This window comes from Phascolarctos cinereus, unplaced genomic scaffold (assembly GCF_003287225.1).
Source record: "Phascolarctos cinereus isolate Bilbo 61053 unplaced genomic scaffold, phaCin_HiC Scaffold_7;HRSCAF=346, whole genome shotgun sequence".
NCBI classification, from domain to species: domain Eukaryota; kingdom Metazoa; phylum Chordata; class Mammalia; order Diprotodontia; family Phascolarctidae; genus Phascolarctos; species Phascolarctos cinereus.
The window spans coordinates 36,189,671-36,214,077 of NW_027556180.1; the positions used below are offsets into that span (position 1 = coordinate 36,189,671).

The 24,407-nt window shown below is 39.0% G+C and overlaps 1 protein-coding gene and 1 pseudogene across 4 annotated transcripts in view; one reads left to right on the forward strand and one right to left on the reverse strand.

Moving 5' to 3' along the window:
• Window positions 1-24,407, forward strand: part of NAALADL2 (N-acetylated alpha-linked acidic dipeptidase like 2) — a 1,446,698-nt gene that overhangs the window by 733,092 nt on the left and 689,199 nt on the right. The window lies entirely within an intron of this gene.
• On the reverse strand, window positions 1,347-2,947 carry LOC110204341 (mortality factor 4-like protein 1 pseudogene; annotated as a pseudogene).

Consider the following 24,407-nt stretch of genomic DNA (forward strand, 5'->3'; position numbering starts at 1 on the left):
CACTTAGACCTGGACACTAGTACTAAAAGGTAGAGAACAGCAGAACAATGACTTCCTTTGTCCTGAAAGCTGCTTCTAGTAATAGAGCCTAAAAAGTCATTAGCTTTTAGGATAGCTTCTGTTATCACATTAACGTGTCCAGCGTGTAGTCCCCACAATGCTATTTTCATATGTTCGTGTTGCTTGGCTACTTCTTCCTCATTTAGTTCTTGAGCACGTGTGTTTTGAATTTGTGCAAAGGACTCCACATTTTTCACTGTTTAATTTGATCAGAATTTAGCTCATCATCCTAACCCCACATCTTTTTTGGCCTCGAGTTTGTCATTCAGTCAGCAGTCTTTCCTAACTTTGCACAACCTGCAGATTTGATAAGCGTGCTGCCTTTATCCAAATAGGTGCTATAAAATGTTGAACAGAGTTGAGGATGGCTTTCTAGGGCTACTCTCTTAGAGACATCCCTCTAGGCTTCAAATAATTAAATCAGTTCTGAAAAAACATTAAATGAACATCCCAAATGGTAAAGGTCTCGTGAGAAGTTTAATCAAATGCTTGGTATAAATCAAGTTTTTGGCTTTCCCTTGTTTTACCTAAACAGATACTGTCAAAAATGGACACGTAGTTGGGTGTGACATCCTCTTGATAAACCCAAAGTAGCTTATCATCATCAGAAATGATTCCATCAATAACTACTTTATTATCATTGTATTATTAATAGTTAGTAATACTAATCTTATTTTTATATCGCATTATGGAATTTCATTAGGAACTAAAAGTGAAGTTCACTGGCCTGAAGTTTAAAGATTCTTTTTGAAAATCAGGACCATCGCCAACCTTTTATCTTATAGCATCTCTTTATTTTGAGTATTTTCCCCTTGAAAATAAAAGTACCTAAGATTTTTAAAATAATTGCTGAAAGATCAACTTTCCCACAAAGCAAGTTACCCAACAATGTATTTCTTTTATTATAGTAAAAGTATCATTAAACTAGAAATATAAAAACAAAAATTCAAAATTTTAAACAATCTGGGCAAAAAGACAAAATGCCCGTGGTACAGTACAGTCGAGTTTCAATAAACAGCTGTTTACATGAAGTACCAAAAAACCCCCCAATCAATACAAATGATTGAGATATCTGTCTATATCTATCTATATATCTATCTGTCTATCTATCTATATCTATCTATCTGTCTATCTATCTATATCTATCTATCTATATCTATCTGTCTATCTATCTATATCTATCTATATCTATCTGTCTATCTATCTATATCTATCTATCTATCTATATCTATCTGTCTATCTATATCTATCTATATCTATCTATCTCTCTCTCTCTCTCTCTCTCTCTCTCTCTCTCTCTATCTTCTGGCTATATATGCTAATTGGAGTGCTTTGTCACTTAACATTAACACCATCAAAGGAATGGAACCATCAGAATTCAAGCAACTTTGTCAACTATCCATTTAAACAACTGAAAATGTGTTATTGCTGTGTCCACTGTTCCATCCACTGCTAGCAATTCTGAAATGGGGCTGAAATGCTCTTCACTTGTTGTTTCACACAAAACAAGAGTAATTGGGAGACACACACAGGTCCTATTCTACACAAACGCAGTTGTAAAGGATATCACCTGTGTGAGAGAAGGATTGAGAACAAAACATCTTTCTGGAAGACATCTGGACAGAACAGAGCACGTCACCCTCTCAGGCAGCTTTTCTATGATACTCCGGAGGGGCAACCCCGTAGTCACTGGCACTGAACAACGCACTGAAATTTTCCGCTAAGTAGTTTAAGAAATCATGCAAATGGCTTAACAATAACCCAAGGCTCCCATCGTCCAGAGGGGTACAGGCTAGCATTCCGCCCATTCTCACGAAAAGGCGCAGCAGATGCGGGGCCCCATAGACCTGAGACATGGCGATGCTGGGGTGCTCAGCTAGGATTTCGGCATACTGCGGCCTCTCGAATCTGTAAAGCAGCTGAGTGCCCAGCATCACATTGAAGTACTCTCTGATCCCGGCCACAACTTCCACAACAGCGCAGGCATTCTCGTCTCCGTTTCTGGTCAGTGCCTTGGAGCGGGCGTACTCCTCCAGAATGGAGTCCACGGTCATCCGGGCAGGAAGGCAGAACAGCTGGTTTTGCTTGGTGACCAGGTCCCAGTCATCCACGAGCCACGGCTTCAGCTCTTCGGGGATCTCCACTTTGACCTCGGCCCTGCTCCTGGCTGCTTCCTCGCTCTCCACCGTGGGGTCCACGGGGGCCCTCTTCTTCCGAGGGGGCTGCGGGGGCTCGATGCTGCTGCCTGCGCCCCCTCCGCCGGCGCTGCCGCCCTCTGCCGTCCCCGGGGCCTCCTGGGGATCCTTTCTGGCCCTCCCCCCGTTTTTCTGCTGCAGGCCCGGCCCTGGGATCTTGCGGCCCCGGAGCCCCCCTCGCGCCTTGGCCTCGGCCCGCTGCTCCTGGTGTGCCCTGAGCAGCTCGCTCTGCCGGGCCAGGTTGGCCTCCGAGTACTCGAGCAACCGGCTCTCGGGGACCCACTCGTCCCAGTTCTTGTTCCAGCCCGCGTAGTGGATCAGGTACATCACGGAGCCAGCCTCCCTCTCTGCCTCGGGCTTGGCCGCCGCCTCAGCCACCCGCACGCACTTGGCCTCGTAGAGCAGGGAGCTGTGCAGGCATAGCAGCCGCTGGCCGGCCTGGAACTGTGCCTTCGGGGCCCCAGCCTGGGTCTGCGGCCGGCTCTTCCTGGAGACCTTGGGTGACATCGTAACCTGCACAGCTGCAGCTACCCCTGGGGTGACTAGGCCGCTTCTCCGACCACACAGAACCCTAGGCCTCGACGACCACCTGCACACGCATCTCACGACCTGCTCCCACCAACGGCTGCTGAGACTGCCACAGCCACGCAGGCGCATAGCGCTCCTCAATGCCCACGGACACCACTGCGCAGGCCCGGAGAGGAACGAGAGCCAATGGCTGCACAGAATGCAGCCGCCCACCGCGCCCAGATGCAGCCACGCCCAGGGCAGGAGGATTACCCTAGTAACAGTGCAGGCTGGAGCAGCGAGTCTGGCCAATCACAGCCTCGTCCATCTAGCCAATCACAGCCACCCACCATACGCCTGAGCAGGATTCAAATTAAAAGCCCCATCTGCAGCCATATCAGGCTGGTGTTACAGCACAAGAAACTAGAATTTCTGGTGATAAGGCAGCTGGTGGCTGCCCCCATATGTACATGCTCTGTCCGTTGTGCGCATTGGTGACAGCTGCCCTTGCATAGGCCTCAGGCTGCCGCTCAGGTGCGCTCTGGCCATTCAATGCCACTGCTCCACCCTGGCTTGGAGGAGGGGCCAGAGAGGACCAGGACAAAGTTAGCCACAAGGCCTACCCAGCGGTCTGTTAGGACATGGCCCGCTGTGATGCTCCAACCAATCAGAGCTCATGTCCAGCCCCCCCCAGCCAATCAGAGCTCACATGTGGCCTCTGCTAGGACTCGGCCCCTCTCCTGGTGGCCTTCTCCTTACAGGGTGAGAGCGCGGGCCTACGACTTGTGCACTGTCTCCTTGCCTCATAGCTGTCTGCCTCCCCCACCTTGGGTGGCTTGGGCCTCTGCTTGTCCTCTCCTGAGGCAGGCTGTCGTTGGCGCAGACCCCAGGAGGGAGGGATGAGAAGGCCTGAGCCAGGCGGTCCCCAGGCCTGGGCAGGAGGTGGGGAGCAGAGGGATTGGGATGCGTGTTGTCCACATGGTGGGAGCTTGGACCCAGGCACCCTGCAGCCCCACCACGCTTTCTACCATGTGGAAACTGAGGCCCAGGTTTCCCCCCCCCCCCCATCGCCTGTGCACACCAGGCACATGGCAGGCCCTGGCCCAGACACCCTGGATGGCTCCACGCCAGGCCCGGGGGGGGGCTTCTTACCATTTCATTCTGCTTTATCAACCCCGGCCCAATGAGTGTGTCCCAAAAGTCTTGGTGCAACTAGTTTAAAACTGCATCGAAACTTTTGGGACACTGGATATACTTAAAAACCATCTACCTTTTCACCTCCTAACAGCCAGAATGTAAGCTCGTTGTGAGAGGAGGCACTGCTTCATTATTTGTACTGGTATCCCAGAGCCTAGGACTGTGTTTGAACCATAGTAGATATTTTATACATACCTATTGACTGAACTCTTATTCCACTGTCCTCCTCCTCCTCCTCCTCCTCCTCCTCATCTAGCTTCAAAGTCCTTTACAAATTTTATTCTCATTTTACTTAATTATCAGTAAAGCAGCTTGACTAGTACATTGAATATGTTTCTTCTGGCTTCTGGGGAAAAAAAAAGAAAGAAAAAGGAAGGAAGGACTCTTTTTCTTGGCCTGGATTAACTTCTTTCAATCCTGTCCTCTGTTTTTCCAAACTGTACTCACCACAGAGGTACCCTGTGAAGACTTGTGAAATCTCTCTGTGTTTGACTGTTCTTGATTCTGTCTTATCAGTTGTTTTATAACTATTAATATTGTATCACATTCAACTTTTTATATGTATTTTTTTAGTGTCTGTCCTCCTAATGTATGTTTCTCTTCCCTCTACCATTAGATAAGCTTCTCAAGGCCAGGGACTACAGAAGGTATGTATTTTATACTTACAGCAGTGGGAATCCCCTTTTATGCCAGCCCGCTACTCCTAGAGGATATAAATTAGTTAGCTTGGTATAGTTTCTGGAGTGCTAGAATTAGAGGTACGTAGAACTGAATTTGAATGCCAGACACTAGATGTTTGTTCCTAGGCATTTTATTTGATCTCTCTCATTCTCAGCTTTCTCATCTGTATAATGGGAATAATAATAGCACTTACCTCCTGGGATTGTTTTGAGAAAAAAAAAAGAATGAAATAATATATGTAAGGTACATTGAAAACCTTGAAACCCTCCATGATAGATATTATTGCTTATAATTTTGTGGGTGTTGGGGAGTCTACTAATCATAATCCTTTTATACCCTCTCATTTTGCACAGTTCTTACTCATATTTCCCCATAAAACTTCCATTAAGAAGCTATCAACATTCTAAAGCCTTATCCCTCCCACCCCACTCTGCCCACCTCCATATCCCATAGCTTAGAGGACTCAAGGATGCCAACCTCTCACATTTGCTTTGTGACTGGCTTCACAGAAAAGCTATTTATTTTTAACTAGAGTCTATCGATAGTGACACTTCAATTTTGAGATAATTGTAGTAGTAGATTTTTATAGTACATCTTTTAAATAATATTCTGTAGCGTTTTCCCTGTCCTATATCTATAGTAATATTACTGCCTTTAGATTATTTAGTCTGTGTTATATATAAAATTTTGTATCTCTGGGATCTTGGGCAAGCTTCATATTCTTTATGTGCCTCAGTGTCCTTACTTGTAAAATGCAGGAGATTGGACTAAAAGACCTATAAGAATCCTCTGAGATCTAAATATTATGATAATTTAATTTTGTTGGAAATAATTGTTCAAGGCTTAATTATATCATTGGAATCTTCTTTTAAAATTTCCCAGTGAGACTCTAGAACAATACTTCCCACTTCCATGAAGGATTTGGAAATGTTACAAGCCCACACTAGCTTTTGACAAATCTACTAAAGACGCTATTAAACCTACTTCTTATCATCTCAGAAATGTAGCTTGAATCAAGTCCTGGATGACTCCAGTGGATGTGGAAATTGTTTTCTATGTCTTTGTTGCATACAGATTGGATTAATGTAATTCTCTGTTTGTACCTTCATCCATATCATCATTGTAGAAATTGCAACACACTTGGGTTGTAGTAATAAGTATGATCCACAGTTCTCATGGGATAGTGAAAAATCTCACCAATGCTGAAGTCTCTCTATTGACTTCTTATTCCTCACTGACTTGAATTTAAAATTGAGGATTTGTATGTCTGTTACTTAAATAATATGTTCATATGGAATAATTTGTTCAATTCCAGAATTAAAACTTCACGTCAGCTTTCAATCCTCATGGATAGCTGATCCCAGACCCCTCAATATGCAGGGTAGGCCTACAGAGAATAAGGGAGATATGACCTCGTTTTAGACATTGGCTGAAACATTCTTCCCTTTACTCCTTCCCTCCCCCCATCAAACCTTACTAGAATTGCCAGTGCATCCAAAATTTGATGTTTTTGAGTTTCCCACTCTTGCCCCCCTATTTCTGTCTCTTGGTGGTATTGATGATGAGTAATGAAAGAACCAAAACATGTATGATGGGATAGTCTACACACTTGAGGACCTAGAAGGCCACATGTGGCCCTTCCCCGCCCCTGAAATAGGAGGTTGCAGAAGTACATGAACATAGATAGTTGCCATACTGACTGTCAGACTTCAGGAAAATGGGGTCTGACAGAAAAAAATGATCAGCAACTGCATTTGTCTTACCTTTGGTGTCTGGGGCATCTCAGAAGGGAAAGAAGAAAACAATCATTTATTATACACCCAGTATCCAACATCATGCACTAGGCCAAACATTTTATAAATATTTAATTTTTGTACATCTATATCTTTCTATCTAAAATCTTATTTGATCCTTATAACAACCCTGGATTGTAGGTGCTATTATTATTCCCATTTTGTAGCTGAAGAAATTAAGGCAAATGAATGTTAAGTGACCTGCCCAGGGTCCCACAGCTAGTAATATCTGAGGCGAAATTTGAACTCTAGTCTCTCTTACTCCAGGCCCCAAACTCTATCCACTTGCACTATAGTTGTTACTTAATTGATGATGAAGAGATGGGTAAATTATCAGATTTATAAATTTGGAATCACCATGCTTTGACCAGTCATTTGCCAAGTTTCTGCAATATCTCTCATCTCTCCCCTGTCAATGTCAAGTAAAACTTTGAGTTGGGGCAAACTGATTTCATATCCTTTCTTAGGTCCTTAAAGTATTTGATTGACTCTTGGCAAGTGATTTATCCAGTCACTTAGGCTCAGTTACTTCATCTATAAAGTGATGATGACAGCTGAATGAAGATGAAGATGATGATGGGTTTGACTGTTTCACTCTCATGCCCAAGAAAATGCAATGATTTCCTATTGCCCTCAAAATGCAAACTCCTAAGTATTCCTTAGTGTTTAAGACCCTCCATAGTCTTGCTTCTACCCACCTTTTTAGACCTATTTCACATTATTCTCTTTAGCAAATTTTATATGCCAGATTAACTGACATTCCCTCCCATAACCATTGCCATTGCCTTCCCACTGTATGTATAGACTTGGCTTGGGACACCCTCACCCCTGCCTTTTAGCATCCCCAACTTCCTTTAAGCTTCAGCATGTGTGATGCCACCTAGGGGAAGCCTTCTTTGATCACCAGGTGGTGAATGTTTTATCTTTGCTCAGATTGCCTTATCTTTACCCTTCTGTGTATACATAAGTGAAATAAAATTTAAAAAAATCTATGGACAAACATTTAATTTCTATACCATTCCCAGCACTTGGCATAGCCCTTGCAAATAGTAGGCAAGAATTATTATTTATTTATTTTGGCTAGGAATAGGGTTAAGTGACTTACCCAGGGTCATTCAGCTAGTGTAGGCAAGAATTATTAAGAAATAATTCTTAATTTGAATCACACTATTCCATCCAGGTCTTTTGTTTGTATATGTAAGGTCTAAATTTGACCTGGATAGGATCTGACATGAAATGAAAATGACCAAGAGCTAATCTTACCCTCTGTTTAGCCTTTATTTTATTCTATAATTACATGATGAAAATACATTTAGAATACTGAACAATCAGATTTTCCCCCCTGAAGAACTGAATAATGCTTTTCAATCATTTTAATGTGATATGATGGTGTCATGTAGACATACACTTTTTCCATAAGATAGAATGAAAGGCAGTAATCCAAATTATGGAATAATAGCAGTCATTCAGATTTATGCAAGTTTATGGTTTATTTAATTTGCTCTTTATGTAGACAAGAAAACTGAGTCATAGAGGGGTTCAGTAACTTGGCCAGGTGTATTCAATTAGCCAGTGACCAATCTTTATGTCTTCCAAATCTCGTATCATTTAGTTTACTTATTTACATGTATTCCATCCATAACATAGTTCATTATTAGTTTCCATTTGAATTCTCGGGTAAAAATTCATCTTAAACCATGTCTTTGCCATTAATATCCTGGCAGATCTGCTAATATCTTATTATGGTGAGTTTTCTGGTAAGGCAAGAAAAATCCATCATTAAATTGAAGTGACGTATAATTGATTAACATTCCTTGTCTTCTGCACACCCATCTACTTTGTGGTATTAACGCATCACCTGCCTATTGGAGTAACATTATATCTCTTCTTTAAATTATTTTCCTCACAATCTTACAAAATGGAATCATTCATTTCCATGGTAGCAGGATACACTTCTTTATTAGAAAGGGAAATTGTGACACTTTTTGTTCATAACATTTTCTTTCCTTTTTTATTAGTAATATTAAATATGAGAGCTTCTATCCCCTTATCACTGAATGCAGTTGTAGACATGTCCGTCAGCAGCAACCGAAGTAGTCGTTTGAACCTGAGCAGACTCAACCTGTCATTAGTGGAAGCCATTCTCTCTCTATGTAACAGGATTACTATGGTGTGGTGCTTACAATCTCGGACTCTAAACCACTTGCCTTTGCTTTTTATTCAAAGAGTCTTGGAAGTGAGCCAGGTTTATGTAGCGCTCAAGCCCATTGCTTACGTATTTGACAGTAACATCTGGCAGCACAGATGCTGAATTCTAGAGAGCCGTAATTATTTTGAGAGGAGGAAGACAGTGTCTCACACAGTTATTCTCGTGCTTCTACCGCAGGTACTAGAAAGAGGGCATCATTTTTACTTTCCTGACAGCAGATGTTTTCACAGCTTTGGAGATGAGATTTCTTGATGATGTACAACGTTGAGATTAAGAATCATTATATATTTTTAAGCAAGAGGAAGGTTAAAAAGAGCATCAAGGTTGTGAATGAAAACATTTTGTTGTCCAAATGCCAATTCAAAAGCTATTGAGTGTGATGCCAAAGTATGCAGGATAGCCTATTACAAGAAAAAGCTGATGACAACAACGTCTCTTGGTTCCACACTATGTCCTGAAGCCACTCATAAATAAGACTGTCAGATTTGGTGCCAATGAAAGGAGTTTACTGTAGGTTTGTTTATCTCTGCTGTGAAGATGTTCTCTTTCCCATCCCTCTCTCAGACAGATTATTATTCGAAAGAAGATGACAGGTGCCACCACGTGTCTGAGAGCTTGTGTTTGAGAGGGAATATTGTATGTGCTCAGAATGCATCAACAGTATTAATGGACGTGTTTCCTTTCTTCAATCTTGCTACTGTAGCATGAAGTGGAAAACTCAGATTTGTAGGTCACGAAAGTAGCAACATAGATGAATAAGCAGCTGAAATTTCCTCTCATTACCAATTCACAAAGGACCAAGAATAGGTTATTTTAAGGAAGTATGAAGACGAGTAGGGTGTAATGTTCACACGTTGCAGTCCTTCCTCCCCAGGTACATGACATAGTATGCTTGAAGAGTTGTGATCGGCAGACCCTGAGATGAAGGTTCTATGTAGTGAATAATTGTTGCTTCACCATTGGTTGTCGTCTGCAGTGAGGGCCATGTGACCTTCCTCCATCTACCATTTTGCATTGGAAGCAAGTCAGGGGAAGCTTTGTGTCTGTTATCATAGTTGAAGAACCACAGCTCATCTGGAGATGAGAGAGCTCAGTTAGTACTCTGTGCAAGCATCCTGCATGCTGATTCATCCTCTGGTTATGGTAGACCACTGGACCATATGAACAGCTGGTGGTATGCTTGCTTCTGCTTGGGGTTTGTAGTAACTAGAGTACTTAAAGGGATAGAATGAACAGGAATGTTTTCAGCAAACTCACTGCTTCAAGTTTGCGGTATTCAGAGATTACATGGAGGAAGAGGAAAGGAACAGGCATTAAGCACCTACCGTGTGCTTGGTAGCACATAGTCCTCTTACTGTCCACTGTACGCTGCACTTTACAAGTATTGTCTCATTTCATCATCACGGCGACCCTTTGAGATAGGTGTTATTATTATCCTCATTTTATAGTGAGGAAACTGAGGGCTGAAAGAGGTCGAGTAACTGGCTCCAGGGCCACACAGCTAGTACGTGTCTGATGCCAGATTTGAACTCAGGTCTTCCCGACAGCAGTCCCAGTGCTGTGTCCACTGCACCATGGTGCTGGGAGGATAGAGGGAAATCAGGGCATAGCTAGAACATGGGAACAACTAGGAATGTTTGGGAGTTTGAGAGTATTTCCCCACTGTATTTGAATTTGCTTTCATCAGGCTACCAGTCGTCTCAGAGGAGTGACTGCGAACATGAGTGGTGAGTGTCTTGTCCCAATTTGGGTTCACCACAGTGGGCCTCCTACTTTGCTGCCATTCTCCATCGCTGCCCCACAGCACCTTCAGGGCTCTTGCTGCTGAGTGGAGAACAGCTGTAGAATGCAGCATACCCACAATGCTTTCAGTTTAATTTAGTCTTTGTAAAATTCAAGGGCCCCAGTAAAATGGCCTCTTGAGGAGGAGGGAATGTATACAGTGGGGAAAAAAAAAGATAAGGAGTCAAAGGACCTGTGTTAAAATTCTGCCTCTGTTTTTTCCTACCTTTGTCACCTTGGACAACTCACTTCACGTTCCTAAACCTCAAGTTCCTCATCTGTAAAATGAGGGCATTAGAATAGATGGCTTCTCAGGGCCCTTCTAGTGCTTAACCAATGATTTTTTCATCCTAAATGCGTCTTCATTTTAGATTTAATGGTTGACAGAATATTTTCATTTTAAGCAACATCTATCTAGTCACTTTAGTAAAATACTAAACTTTATTATAGATTTAAAATAAGGTATATAATTTACAATACTAATTTTCAGATTCTTTATTCACCTAAAATTCCTTAGATAAATATTTTTACCACCACAATGCAAATAATATTCATAAATTTTTCTTGTATATATAAAGATACTCATTTATGGATAAAATAAAAGTATGTGCAACTGTGACTAATTTATTCCCCTCTGCCTAAAGAACAGTTATGTTACATTTCACTTTTCCTTCAGGGATCTTTGGTATGCTTAGGTTTTTGGGGGAGTCTTTCATTTCTGTCAATGGTTCAACTCCCTAATTTTAGGGGCCCCAAAAATGCCAGTTCTGTTTAACTACTTAGCTTCATATGTAGTGTTCCTTCCTATATAGCATTAATCCCACCAAGTTCCAAGTCCAAAGCTCCTGTAAGCTTGCTTTTTGAGATTCTGCTTGTCAGGACTTTTCTGTTGGACTAATTGAAGCATTTGGCCTGTCATCCTGTGGCTGTATGTTTGACATAACTTAAGTCTGGGACTCCACTCCCTGCACCTAGATCTGAAAATGATAAAAAAAAAACAAGAACAAAACCCCAAGTTTATTGGTACCCCAGGGCCTGAGAGAAGGGGAAGGTGGCTTTAGGCCTGACCTCAATTACTAAATGGTGATAATCAGTGAGTCATCTACTCCCTGTGCACCATTGGAAAGACAGAGACAGAAACAGAAACTGTCCCAGGCTGGTGGTTTCAAAGACCCTAGGGGCTCTGGATGTGCCGCCAATGGAAAAAGAATATTTCATCAACTTCATGAACACAGAATGTTTTTTTTAGTGCCCTAGTGCCTCCTACACATAAACACATAAACAAATACTCATCGATATGTATATATGTATGCATGTATACATGCTTATAGAAACACACTGTAATTTATGCAGTGATTGATCATTTAGTCTTCACTTTTTATTTTCACGAAGTATTAATAATATTTTCCATTGGTTTTGAAGGGTAGGAAGAGAAACACTAGAGTAAAAGATAATACATTGTCAGATATCTATAATGTTCTGTGTTTTGAAGTGATTTAAAAATGTCAGTGGTTGAAATGATTTTTGCTAAATTACTGTATCATGTTTAAAGAGTTTTGTCAGGTTGTGAGGTCGTACAAAGGATAGAATTCTGGGCCTGAAGTAATGAAGACTTATCTTACTGAGTTCAGATCTGGCCTCAGACACTTACTAGCTGTATGACCCTGGGCAAGTCACTTAACCCTGTTTGCCTCAGTTTCCTCATCTGTAAAATGAACTGGAGAGGAAATGGCAAGCCGTTCCAGTATCTTTGCCAAGAAAAGGCCAAATGGGGTCATGAAAAGTTGGACACGACTAAAACAACTGAACAACAATTTAAAGAGGTCACTAAATTATTGCAGAAAACCTCAGAATGTGATTTTAGACCATGCACAGGTAGCTGTTCCATGAGTTGATAAAGTTAGTGCTGACTGTGTGGACAGTAGAACTACTCTGTGTTTGATAATACTTCATTTTTAATCACTGCATGGTCTCTTTGAGGTATACATTAGCTTAGAATTTCAATTTGCCCATAATATTTACTCAATTTGGTTGAGGTTGGGCCAATAATATTTACTCTATTGATCTCATTGTTGATGTTGATGCTAAAGAAGCTATAGTTCTTATAAATTATTAAAACAAGTGTGAAAGCAATGTCTTATATTTGTATTTGCTCTCCCCCCACCCCAGCCCCTTTCATTCTTCATTAAAACAGCCTCTTTCCTTCCAATTCAGCTCACTTCATCATGCTTTTATTTCCTATTGTTTTGATTTGACTGTTCACTCTTCTGTTTCCGTTTTGTCTGCCCCTCTTCCCTCAGTAAAAACCTGACCAGTTACAAACAGGACTAACATGAGATCTATAGTAATACTTCATCAAAACTATCTCTTGCATTCTGTCTGCCTCTGCCTTTCTGTTTCTCTGTCTCTCTCATTCCATGCTCTCCTACTGCTTTTTTTCCATTTTGATAATTTTCTCTAACTTAAACCAACTTCTCCAAGCATATGTGTCCTCATTGAAGGGTGCCATTAAAAGACCGACAAGACAGAAAGCACTTATTATGCTCTTATTATATGCTGTTCTAAACACTAGAGACACAAGTAACAGCAAAATTACAGTATCTGCCTTCAGGATGCTTATTGTCTATACACATACAAAGTTGCTGAAAAAGGACAGGAAGATAGAAGAAAAATGGAATAGAGGAGTAAAGGAGTGGGTGTATGTCTGGCCTGGACACTTCGTCATAATGGAGCCTTTCTGAGCTACCAAAACATGGAACTTCTCCATGAAAACACATACAAGAAATTCTGCTAATCAAGTTTACATTCCCATAAATCAAGAGAATAGAGAAGTCACGTGAAGGATAGATTAAATCTGAATATTTCTGTTTTATTTTAATCTTCATTTTTAGCAGCCCAGGCTTCAGAAATTTCAATCTGAACTGGATGACTTTAGGTCAAATAATGTACAGGTCTTTGGAAAGTAGGGTATAGAGACTTTGACTACCATTATAACTATTTTGAGAGTCAACATCCTGAGGTAATGAGATTAATGTCTTCACAGTAGTTTTAAAACCAAGATCACATTTTAATATAAATGGTTCTTATGCTAAATTAGCATGCCCCATTACCCGTGTCCTCTAATTGAAAAATTAGAGACAAGTTAAATGCTGGGGGAGAATCTCATGGCATGCTACAGTTAACAAATACCTTATAGAATCATAGCATTTTAGAGCCGGAAGAGACTTTTGAGATCCCATTTCCTGAACCCTTCATTTTATAGAAGAAAAAACTTACATGAAGAGAAGTTAGGAAATTTGCCAAGGTGACATAGGAAAACAAGTAGGCAGATTTAAGACAAGAATCCAGATGTCCTGATTCTGAGACCAGTCTCCTTTATATCATAAAATCAGTTCTACAAATAGAATGGTCAGAAGTGTTCTGGATGAGTTTTTCCGTAGAATTATAATTCATGTATCTGGACCTCTCCATGTGGTTTTCAGTCCCAAAGTGGTGTAGCAGACATTTTTACACTTAATCCTCATATGAGGCATGCAGAGGGCAAAATCAGTATTCAGAACTATAGAGTCAAAATGCTTTATGCAACCATTTAATTACATTCTTAGACCTGCTCAATTCTAAGTAGTCCCCTAATTACCAAAGAGATTATTGTGATCAACTCTATCAGAACTGATGCTATCATGCCCAAGCCATTTTTTTCATCAGAAGAGTAAAGCTACATTTCATAGCAAATCCATTCCTATTTAATTTCTTATTTAAACCACAAAAGCAAGAATTGTCTTTAAACTAGGCTTTCAGTATTCAGTGGAAATTCTTCCAACATAAAAGGACTGTAAGTCGCCTGACATCCATGAAGCATCCATATGTTCAGCAACTTTTTTTTTCTTTTTAAACCTACTGTGTGCCCAGGCATTGGATATATGAGAAAAGAAAGGACAATTCCTGCCCTTGGGTTTCATTCCACTTAATGGGGTGTGTTAGGGGTATAGATAAGTACAATACAAAGTGGTAAGTGATAGTAGCAAAAGAGAGATTCAGACAAAGTGCTCTTGGAAAATTTGAGAGACAGTACTTTCTATAGCTATTTGTGATTGACAGGCATATAAACAAATAGTCTTAGTTATATACAATCCAAGCATCATCCTATGACAAATTCCAAATCAAATTATAGATAATTACACTGAACATGTAATTCTTTGGTAGGTTTATTGGTATGAAATTGAGTAGGTAAATTAACTTAAGTAGAAATGTCATTTTTATTATATTGGCTCAGTTTACCCATAAGCAATTAATATATCTCTAATTGTTTAGAGCTGTTTTTATTTGTGTGAATGGTATTTTTTAATTGTGTTCATATAGTCCCTGGGTTTCTCTTGACACGTAGACTAGCCAATATTTTATATTGTGTGCAGTTACTTTAAATGAAATTTCTCTTTCTCTTTCTGCTGAGTTTTCTTGTTAGTATATAGAAATGCTGATGATTTCCATAGATTTATTTGATATCCTACTACTTTGCTAAGGTTATTAAATAATTCAGCGAGTTTTAAAATTGATTTTGTAGAATGTTCAAAGTGTACCATTATATCATCTGCAAAAGGTGATAGTTTTGTTTCCTTATTGCCCATTTCATAAAACCAACTCCTAGTTTTATTTATTAGTTAGTGGTGTTTTTTACTTTTAATTTTATTCATTTCTCTTTTGGTTTTCATTGTTTCTATTTTGGTATTTAATTTGAGATTTTAATTTTTTTTTCTTTCTCTAATTTTGTTTTGTTTCAGTTAACAACCTAAGTCATTGATATGCTCTTCCTTTTACTGATTTAAAATATATAAATATATACAGATATAAAATTTCCTTTATGTGCTGCTTTGGCTGCATTCCACAAATTTTGGAATGTTGTCTCATTGTTGTCATTCTTTTTAACTAAATTATTGATCATTTCTATAATTTGTTCTTTGGCCCACTCATTCTCTATGATTACATCATTTAGTTTCCAATTAACTCTTAATCTATTCTCCCATAGTCCTTTATTAAGTGTAATTTTTTGCACCATGGTCTGAAAACGATGCATTTAATATTTCTTCTTTTCTACATTTGTTAGTGAGGTTTTTAAGCCCTAATAAAAATGTTCAGTTTTTGTGAAGGTGCTAGGTATACTTGAGAAAAGGCACAGTGCTTTCTATTTCCATAAATTTTCTCTAATTGTCTATTATATCTAATTTTTCTAAAATCTTATTCATTTCCTTATTTTCTTATTTATCTTATGGTTAGATTTTCTAATTCTGAGAAGGAAAAATTGAGGTTTCCACTAGTACAGTTTTATCATTTCCTTCTGTAACTCATTTAAGTTTTTCTTTAAGGATTCAGATATTCTGCCATTTGGTACATATATGTTTAATATTGGTATTACTTCCTTGTCTATGGTTCCTTTTAGCTAGATTACATTTCCCTGCTTATCTTTTGCAATTGGACTTATTTTTGATTTTGCTTTATCTGAGATCATGATGCTACCCTTGTCTTTTTTACTTCAGTTCAAGTGTGTCTGTGTGTGTGTATGTTTATGCTATGGTACATTATATTGTTATATTATATTACATTACATTATATTATATTATATTATATTATATTATATTATGTTATGTTATGTTATGTTATGTTATGTTATGTTATGTTATGTTATGTTATGTTATGTTATGTTATGTTATGTTATGTTATATTATATTATATTATATTATATTATATTATATTATATTATATTAATTATATTACATTATATCTTCTATTCCAGCCTCTTATTTTATCTCTGTGTGTCTTTCTGTTTCAAGTGTGTTTCTTGTAAACAACATATTATTGAATTCTGGTTTCTAATCCATTGCTATCCACTTCCTTTTTATGGGTAAGTTCATCCCACTCACATTCATAGGTATGATCACTAACTATGCATTTCCCTGTGTTCTGTTATCTTCTATCTCTCCCTCCTCCTGTCCCTTCTCTAAAGTATGTTTTGCTTCTGACCAATGCCTTTGTTATCAGTCTTCCCTTCTATCTTATCTCCTTTCCCTCCTACTTCCCTGTTGGGTAAGATGGATTTCTATACTTGATTGAATAAATATTTCTATTTTTCCCTTTTCAAATCATTTTGTATGTGAGTTTCCAGTGTTGCCCACCTCCTCCCCACCATTTATCCCTCTGCTATAAAAGTTGTTCTGTGTACTTCTTTTGCTGAGCTAATTTTCCCCATTCTTCCTCTTCCTTCCCTTTTCTCTCTCTTCTCTTTTTCTTGCCTGTCCATTTTTTTTACATCATCTCAACATAATCAACTCAATCTTGTTCCCTTTTTCTATATAAAATCCTTCTAACTTCCCTAATAGTGATAAAGTTCTAGAAGTTAGATGTATTATCTTCCCATATAGAAAAATAAAATTTTTCCTTATTGAGTCCCTTATGATTTCTCTTTCATGTATACTTTTCATGCTTCTCTTGAGTTTCTTATTTAAAAGTTATATTTTTATCTTCAGCTCTGGTCTTTTCTTCAATAATGCTTGAAAGTCCTCTGTCGTTAAATGTGTACTTTTTTGAAGGATTATACTCAGTTCTGCTTGATAGGTGATTCTTGCTTATAATTCCAGTACTCTTCTATAATATCTGTTCCAAGCTCTCCACTTCTTTAGGGTTGAAGTTGATAAATCTTGCGTGATTCTTACTGGCTCTCTGATATTTGAATGATTTCTTTCCAGCTCCTTGAATTGTTTTTTCTTTGGCCTGGGAGCTCTGGAATTTGATTTGATATTCCTGAGATTTTTCATTTTTGGATCTCTTTCAGGAGGTGACTGTTGGATTCTTTCCATTTCTATTTTATCCTCTGGTTTTAGGATAGCAGGTCAGTTTTCCTTAGTAATTTCTTGAATATGAGATCCAGTCTCTTTCTTATTATGGTTTTTGGGTAGCCCAACAATTTTTAAGTGATCTCTTCTTGATTGATTTTCCATGTCAGTTGTTTTTCAAAGAGATATCTCGTCTTTTTTTTTTCTTTTGACTTTGATTGTTTCTGGTTGTTACCTTCTATTTGCCCAATTCTAATTTTTAAGGAATTATTTTCTTCAATGAGCTTTTGTACCTCTTTTTCCATTTGGCCAGTTCTTTTTTTTTTTTCTTTTTGTTGAGGAGTTATTTTCTTCAGTGTTTTTGGTCCTGTTTTACCAAGTTGTTGACTGTCCTTTCATAATTTTCTTCCTTCACTCTCATTTTTTACCTAATTTTCTTCTACCATTCTTATTTAATTTTGAGGAAAAAAAGCACTTCCAGGAATTCTTCTTGGCCTTTTGTCTAATATACATTTTCCTTTGAGGCTTTGCTTGTTACTGTTTTGACTTCATTATCTTTTGAGTTTGTTCTTGATCTTTCCTGTCACCATAAGTCGATTTTTATGATCATGCTCTATTTTGTTTTTGCTCATTTTTCTATGCTGTTTCTTGATTTTGAACTTTATGTTAAAGTTGGACTCTATTCCCAGCATAGAGTGGAGGAAGCACTGTCTAAAGTTTCAGATTTTTTTTTTTTTATGCTGCTGTTTTCAGAGCTAGTTCTTTGTGTTTGGAAATTTTCACTGCTTCCAAGATGATGTCATCTGAAAAGAGGCATAGTCACTGTTCCCCTTGTCTGCAACCTGGTTATTACCTTGAAAAGGCCCTTAATCCCTTAGAATTCCAATCTTTATTGCTCCTCTAGGCCCCTGTTCCCTTGGGGCCAAAAGTGATACTGCTCCTCAGGGCTCTTGCTCCCTATATACCAAAAGCACTCCTCTCCACTCTGGAGCTGTGACCCAGAAGTGGGTATAGGCAGTCAATTTTGCAAATTGCATCTGTTCCTGTACCGAGTGCTAGCACAGGGGTCCCCTATAATCTCTTCCTGTTAAGCGGCCAGATCCCTTTACTGTTTCTGACAGGAGAGCTCTTGAAGCTGCCGTTGCTTCTCTCACCACCCCCAAGTTCCACCACGGGTGTTTCATCCACGTGGTCTCCATGTCAATCTCCATACCTGTGTCATAAACCTCTACTTCTGACCTCTTAAGTTGTCTTTGGTTGGCAAAAATATCTCACTTTCAGCTTTTATTTTTTGGCTCCAGAATTTGATTTGAGGCATTATTATGCAATTCTTTGGAGGGGAATGTTGAGAGAACTTGGCTGAGTGATTTCTTTACTCTGTCATCTGGGCTACTCCCCCAGTAGTCCACACTATACAGCTCTTGTCAGTGCCTTCCCATAAAGTTTCCAGTGAAGTCACCTACTGCACGAAATGCCTTCCATTAGGGTGTTTAATATTTTGTGGGGACCAAAACTTTGGTCTTTCACTCTGTCTCTCTCTTTTGTTATTTTAATTAATAAAATGAATCAGACTTGGGAGTTTCTAAGGTTCCTTCCAGCTCTAAATTTTATCATCTTCAAATACTCATCTAGAGTGTTCTTGAAAATCTCTAATGTTGGTTACCCCACTAAGTCCTGAGACAATCTTCATTAGTTAGCAAGAATGAAGTAAAAAATGTGGATTGTGCTTAAAGAATATATGGAATGGGCAGATATTTCAGGACTAGGGCAATGCCTTTAGAAATAGTAGAGTGGCTATGAGGAGCCTGAAGAAGCACATATTTTTTCTGCTTTGAAAAGTTCATTCCAAGGGCAAAGTGCATAGGGATATGTGTTTTTTTCCTTCTAGAATCTGTAAAAGGATAGGGAAACATCAACCCTTTCTTCAGATGATAAATGGGATATATTTCTAAGGACCTGAGTAGGAGGAGTATTATTTTTTCAGTGGTAGTTTCTTAAATTATTATTATTTTTTTCCCATGAAGTTTTGTTCTATAGAGTGATGGCGAGGGAATGAGTATCTATATAATTTCATACTTCTCTATTGTTTAAAAATGCCTTGGAAATCTTAAGGTGCTGTACAAATGTTGCTGTCATCATCATCATCATCATCATCATCCTTCAGCTCATTCTTCTCTTGTCATCTGATGAATTTTAACTAGAATGGTCCTAGGACAAGTTACTTTTTTATATTAGTAATAGCTAATATTTATATAGTGCCTACTATGTGCCCTTTATAAATATTATCTCACTTGATTCTCACAATACTAAGAAGTAGATGTTATTATTATCCCAATTTTAGAGATGAGAAAACTTAGGCAGGCAGAGGTTAAGTGACTTGCCTGGGGTCACATAGCTAAAAAGTAATTTAGACTAGATTTGACTGAGGCTCAAGTCTCCTGACTGTAGTTTTAACACTCTATCCACTGTTCCATCTAGCACCTAATATTACTATGTGTATTGCTTATGCATGTATATAGGTATATGTATATATGCACACACATGTATGTATATATGCAGACATATGTATGTATGCATGTGTATGTTTATGTGTGTATGTGTATATATGTATATGTGTGTGTATATGTATGTATGTACATATATATATATATATATGAGAGAGAGAGAGAGAGAGAGAGAGAGAGAGAGAGAGAGAGAGAGAGAGAGAGAGAGATGTTGTTATTGTTCAGTACTGTCTGACTCTTTGTGACCCTGTGGACCAAATGTTCATGGGGTTTCTACGCAAAGATATTGAAATGTTTTGCTATTTGCTTCTCCAGTTTTAGGCAGGCAGGTGTTAAGTAACTTTTTCCAGTGACACACAGCTACTAAGTGTCTGAGGTCACATCTGAACTCTCGTCTTTTTGATTCTAGGCCCAGTGTTCTATCCATTGGACCACTTAGCTTCCTACACACACACACACACACACACACACACACACACACACACACACACACACACACACAGAAGCTCACATGTGTTCATATAGGCATGTGTGTGTGTTGGGATATAATAAGTTTATCTTTCCTAGGGTCACTAAAAGCATCCTTGGGACTTCTCTAACAGAAGACAGGGTTATAGAAATGACATTCCTACATAATTTAAATTCTCTTAGGAATTTTTTTTTTAGGCAATTAGGCAATTAGGGTTAAGTGACTTGCTCAGGGTCACACAGCTAGTAGGTGTCAAGTGTTTGGTTTGAGGCCAGATTTGAACTCAGGTCCTCCTGACTTCAGGGCCAGTGCTGTATCCACTGTGCCATGTAGCTGCCCCTCCATATTTTCAAATATGCTTTTTTTTGGTGGATTTCTCAAGCATATTTTGAAGCTCATTTTTTTAAGTACAGGAATTGGTTATCTGTTAGTTTATAAGTGAGTGAATTCTGATTTATTATTCTAACCATTGGGTGGAATTGGTTATCTGTTAGTTTATAAGTGAGTGGATTCTGATTTATTATTCTAACCATTGGGTTGTGTCTTTCTAAATATTTAGTAATTGTTAAAGTTTTGTAGCCTGGAAAATAATATTAATAATAACAACAACAATTATTATTATGGCATGGACAATGGGTTGGAATTTGATCATGATGGTGATAATCATTGTTTTAGTGATAGGGACTAAACCTGCAATTTCATTTGTATAGGAAATTCATGTGTAATGTGGGGTCAGCTTTATTATATTTTATCCCCGCAGGGTTCTCTGGTACCCTGAAAAGATTGGGGAATCTTTCTTTTCTCCCGTTGGCTTGAGTCCCCATTGGTAGTATCCCCTCTTTGTAGGTACCTAGTCACTTCCACTCCAGTTTCTTTGACCACTTAGCATCAGATAAGCTCTTACAAAGGGATATTTATTTCAAATATGTAGCAAGAAGTAATACAAATCTAGCTTCGAACCTTATCCTTCCAACAAAAAGATTCTCATCAAAGCTATCAGTGATTTCCAAATGTCCAAATCCTTTTCTCAGTCGTCATTGTCCCTGGCATCCCTGCAGCCTTTGACACTGTTGATTACCTTCTTTAACACCAATGCTGTGTTTGGGGTTCACAGCTTTAGCCCCCTCTTCCCACTACCACCTTTCCAGGCTTCTTACGCCTTACTCCTTGTCATGTTCTCTTCGATCCAGCGACACTGGGCTCCTGACTGTTCTTTGAACAGGACCCTTCATCTCTCAACTCTGGGCATTTTCTCTGCCTGTTCCCTATGCCTGCCATGTTCTCCCTCCTCATCTCTGCCTACCGGCCTCCTTTGAGTCTCAGCTAAAATCTCATCTTCCACAGGAAGCCTTTCTCAACGCCTCTTAATTCTAGTCCCTTCCCTTTGTAAATTATTTCCTATTTATCCTGTATGTAGCTTGTTTGCCCATGTTTGTTTGCTTGTCTCCCACATTAGGTTATGTGCTCCTTGAAGTCGGATAATGTTTTTTGCCTCCTTTTGTTTCCCCAGTATCTGGCAGGTGAGTAGGTGCTTAACAAATGCCTACTGACTGACTGACATGCAAATACTCCCCACAAGACCTTGAGAGAATAATACTCCTTCTCCACCTTGGTCTCTGGGAAGAGGGAGGATCAGACTCAGCAGTTTAGCTCAGTTCCTAAAAAGTATTAATCCTACAAAATTTAAGTCCAAATCTAGCTGTGCTGGCTGCAGCACGCTACTTGGATTCCTGGATTCTCAGAGCCCTGGGGTGCATACTTGCAGGCTGGCCTTGGAGGTGCTGGTCTCTGTACCTACAAGAGAGAGAAATAAAAAAAAGCAAAGACCCAGGGCTCATGTGTCATGTGAACTAATTTGGGGAGGGAGAAGGAGGCAGCTCTTGGGCTTCCCTCTCTGCATGGTGTGAGTGAAAGGATCTTTTGTTCTCACAGGGAACACAACAAAGGCCACCCAGTATTGCTTAGTCAGCTTATTTAGATGCCTTTGCTTCTGGCCACATAGGCAGTAGAAAAAAGACTTCTCCCAACCTTATTGCAAGCCAGTGCTGCATGTCCACACGCTTCTCAATCCAACGTCCTCCCAGAAACAGGTCCTCTTGTGCTTTCCACAGGGATGACACTATCTTGGGTGGTCTAGGCATATATCAAACTCTCAGTGCACATTGATGAAGAAACTGCTTCCAGCAGGGGCTGGCTTTTTCTCTGCAAGTTATAATCTTTGAGAATGGCCTGGCGTAAAGAGAGGTTAAGGTACAGCCCCAGGGTCACACAGACAATGTGTGTCAGAGGTAGTGCATAAACTCAAGTGCTCCTGCCTCCACAGTCAGATTTCTATCCACCACGGCAACAGAGTCCAACTCAAATAAAAATGGAGGCCACTAGAATGTACATATGGACCTCACGCTTTGACGTAGTTATAAAATGTAATATGTGTGTATGTGAAGATGTTTAATATCTCTATTTAATGGTATGTTTATTTATTTTGTTAAATGTTTCCCAATCCCATTTTAATCTGATCTAGGCTGTGCTCTGCAGTGTTATGGGCTACATATGGCTAGCAGACTTTGTTGGACTCCCTTGGATTCTGCATACTGCTTCTCTTCATCATTATTTTATTCCTATGAAATTATTTCTCAGGTTCAGTGGCACGTGTCTCTGTAGCTTAATTTTTTCCCCCTAATATAGTCAGATAATTTATTTTCTAAATCACTCAGCATGTCCCTGTTTCCATCCCTCACACTATCTTGAGCTATAACTGGTTGTTTGCACAAACCCTGGGTGAGTAATGTAAGAGGCAGCCACCCTCCCATATGGAAAAGAATCCATTGAGTCATGAATGCACATATGGCCTTTGCCTGGGAAGTCACACGGATTGTACTTGTTCCCAAAAAGACTCCATTTTCATTGATACAGAAATTTGAATGTGAATCCGATTCTGATATCACTTTCTTGTAAAGAAGCAAAAACCCAGAAATATCCATTCTTTAAAAACAAATGGGATGTTTAAAGCAATGGTGCATCATGCCACATAGAAGCGCATCTTATTTAATTTGCTCAACTGTTTGTCTGTATAGTACAGACCCAATTCCCAAATATATATATATAAATTCATGTGCCTTCCAACATAAATTTTAAAATGATGATAAAATTAAATTAAATGATAGTCATTATTAGTAATAGTCCATATTTACATTATGTTTTATATTTTCCGAAACATTTTGTTCACAAAACCATTATGAGACAGATAGCACAAGTAGTATTAAAATTCCACAGATATTTATTTGACACTCACTATATGTAGGATACTGTGGTAGGGATGCCAAAATGAAGGACAGAGTCCCTAACTTTCAGTAACTTACAGTATTGTTGTTGACATTTAAATAATGCTTTAGGGTTAGCTGCCGACCATATTGACTGCCAAGTCCAATATCCTTCCTACTATGTCATTTATCTAGATTTACAGTGAGATATGTTCTAAGAGAAAACAAGTTTATTTGCATTAATCATGTGCTAGTCTATGGCTTACAAACAATTAAAATTCTTTAAGGGAGTAAATGTGTGTGTATACTCGGGGCAGAACCAATTATAGAAAGAAAACTGGATCGAAGTTAGGAAACAAGACAGGGATAAATGATTACTTTCTGGACTAGAGAAATATCAGGAGTGTTGATTGATTGATAATTTGGTGGCTGCCAGAATAATGTAAATTATCTGCAAGGGCTGAGTGCATTGTGATACAAACAAACTTGTAGGTTGTACAACAATCTTCCAATTATTTTAATGCTAAGTTATCAGCCTGATATGCTTTGAAAAAAGGCTTATATAATACTAAGTATCATTAGGTTTTAAAGAGTCTAATAAATGAATCTCTGGATTTATTATACACCATTTTTCTTTCTTTTTATTACTTTACTGTTTGATTTTCATCCGAATTAGTGACAGACTCTTCCTACCATCCACTACAAAAGCCCAATACATCTGGCAATTTGTTGTTGTTCCATTGTTTCAGTCACGTCTGACTCATCGTGACCCCATTTGGGGTTTTCTTGACAACAATACTGGAGTGGTTTGCTGTTTCTTTCTACAGCTCACTTTACAGATGAGGAACTAAGACAAACAGGGTTCAGTGACTTATCTAGTGTCCCACAGGTAGTGAATATCTGAGGCAGGATTTGAGCTCAGGTCT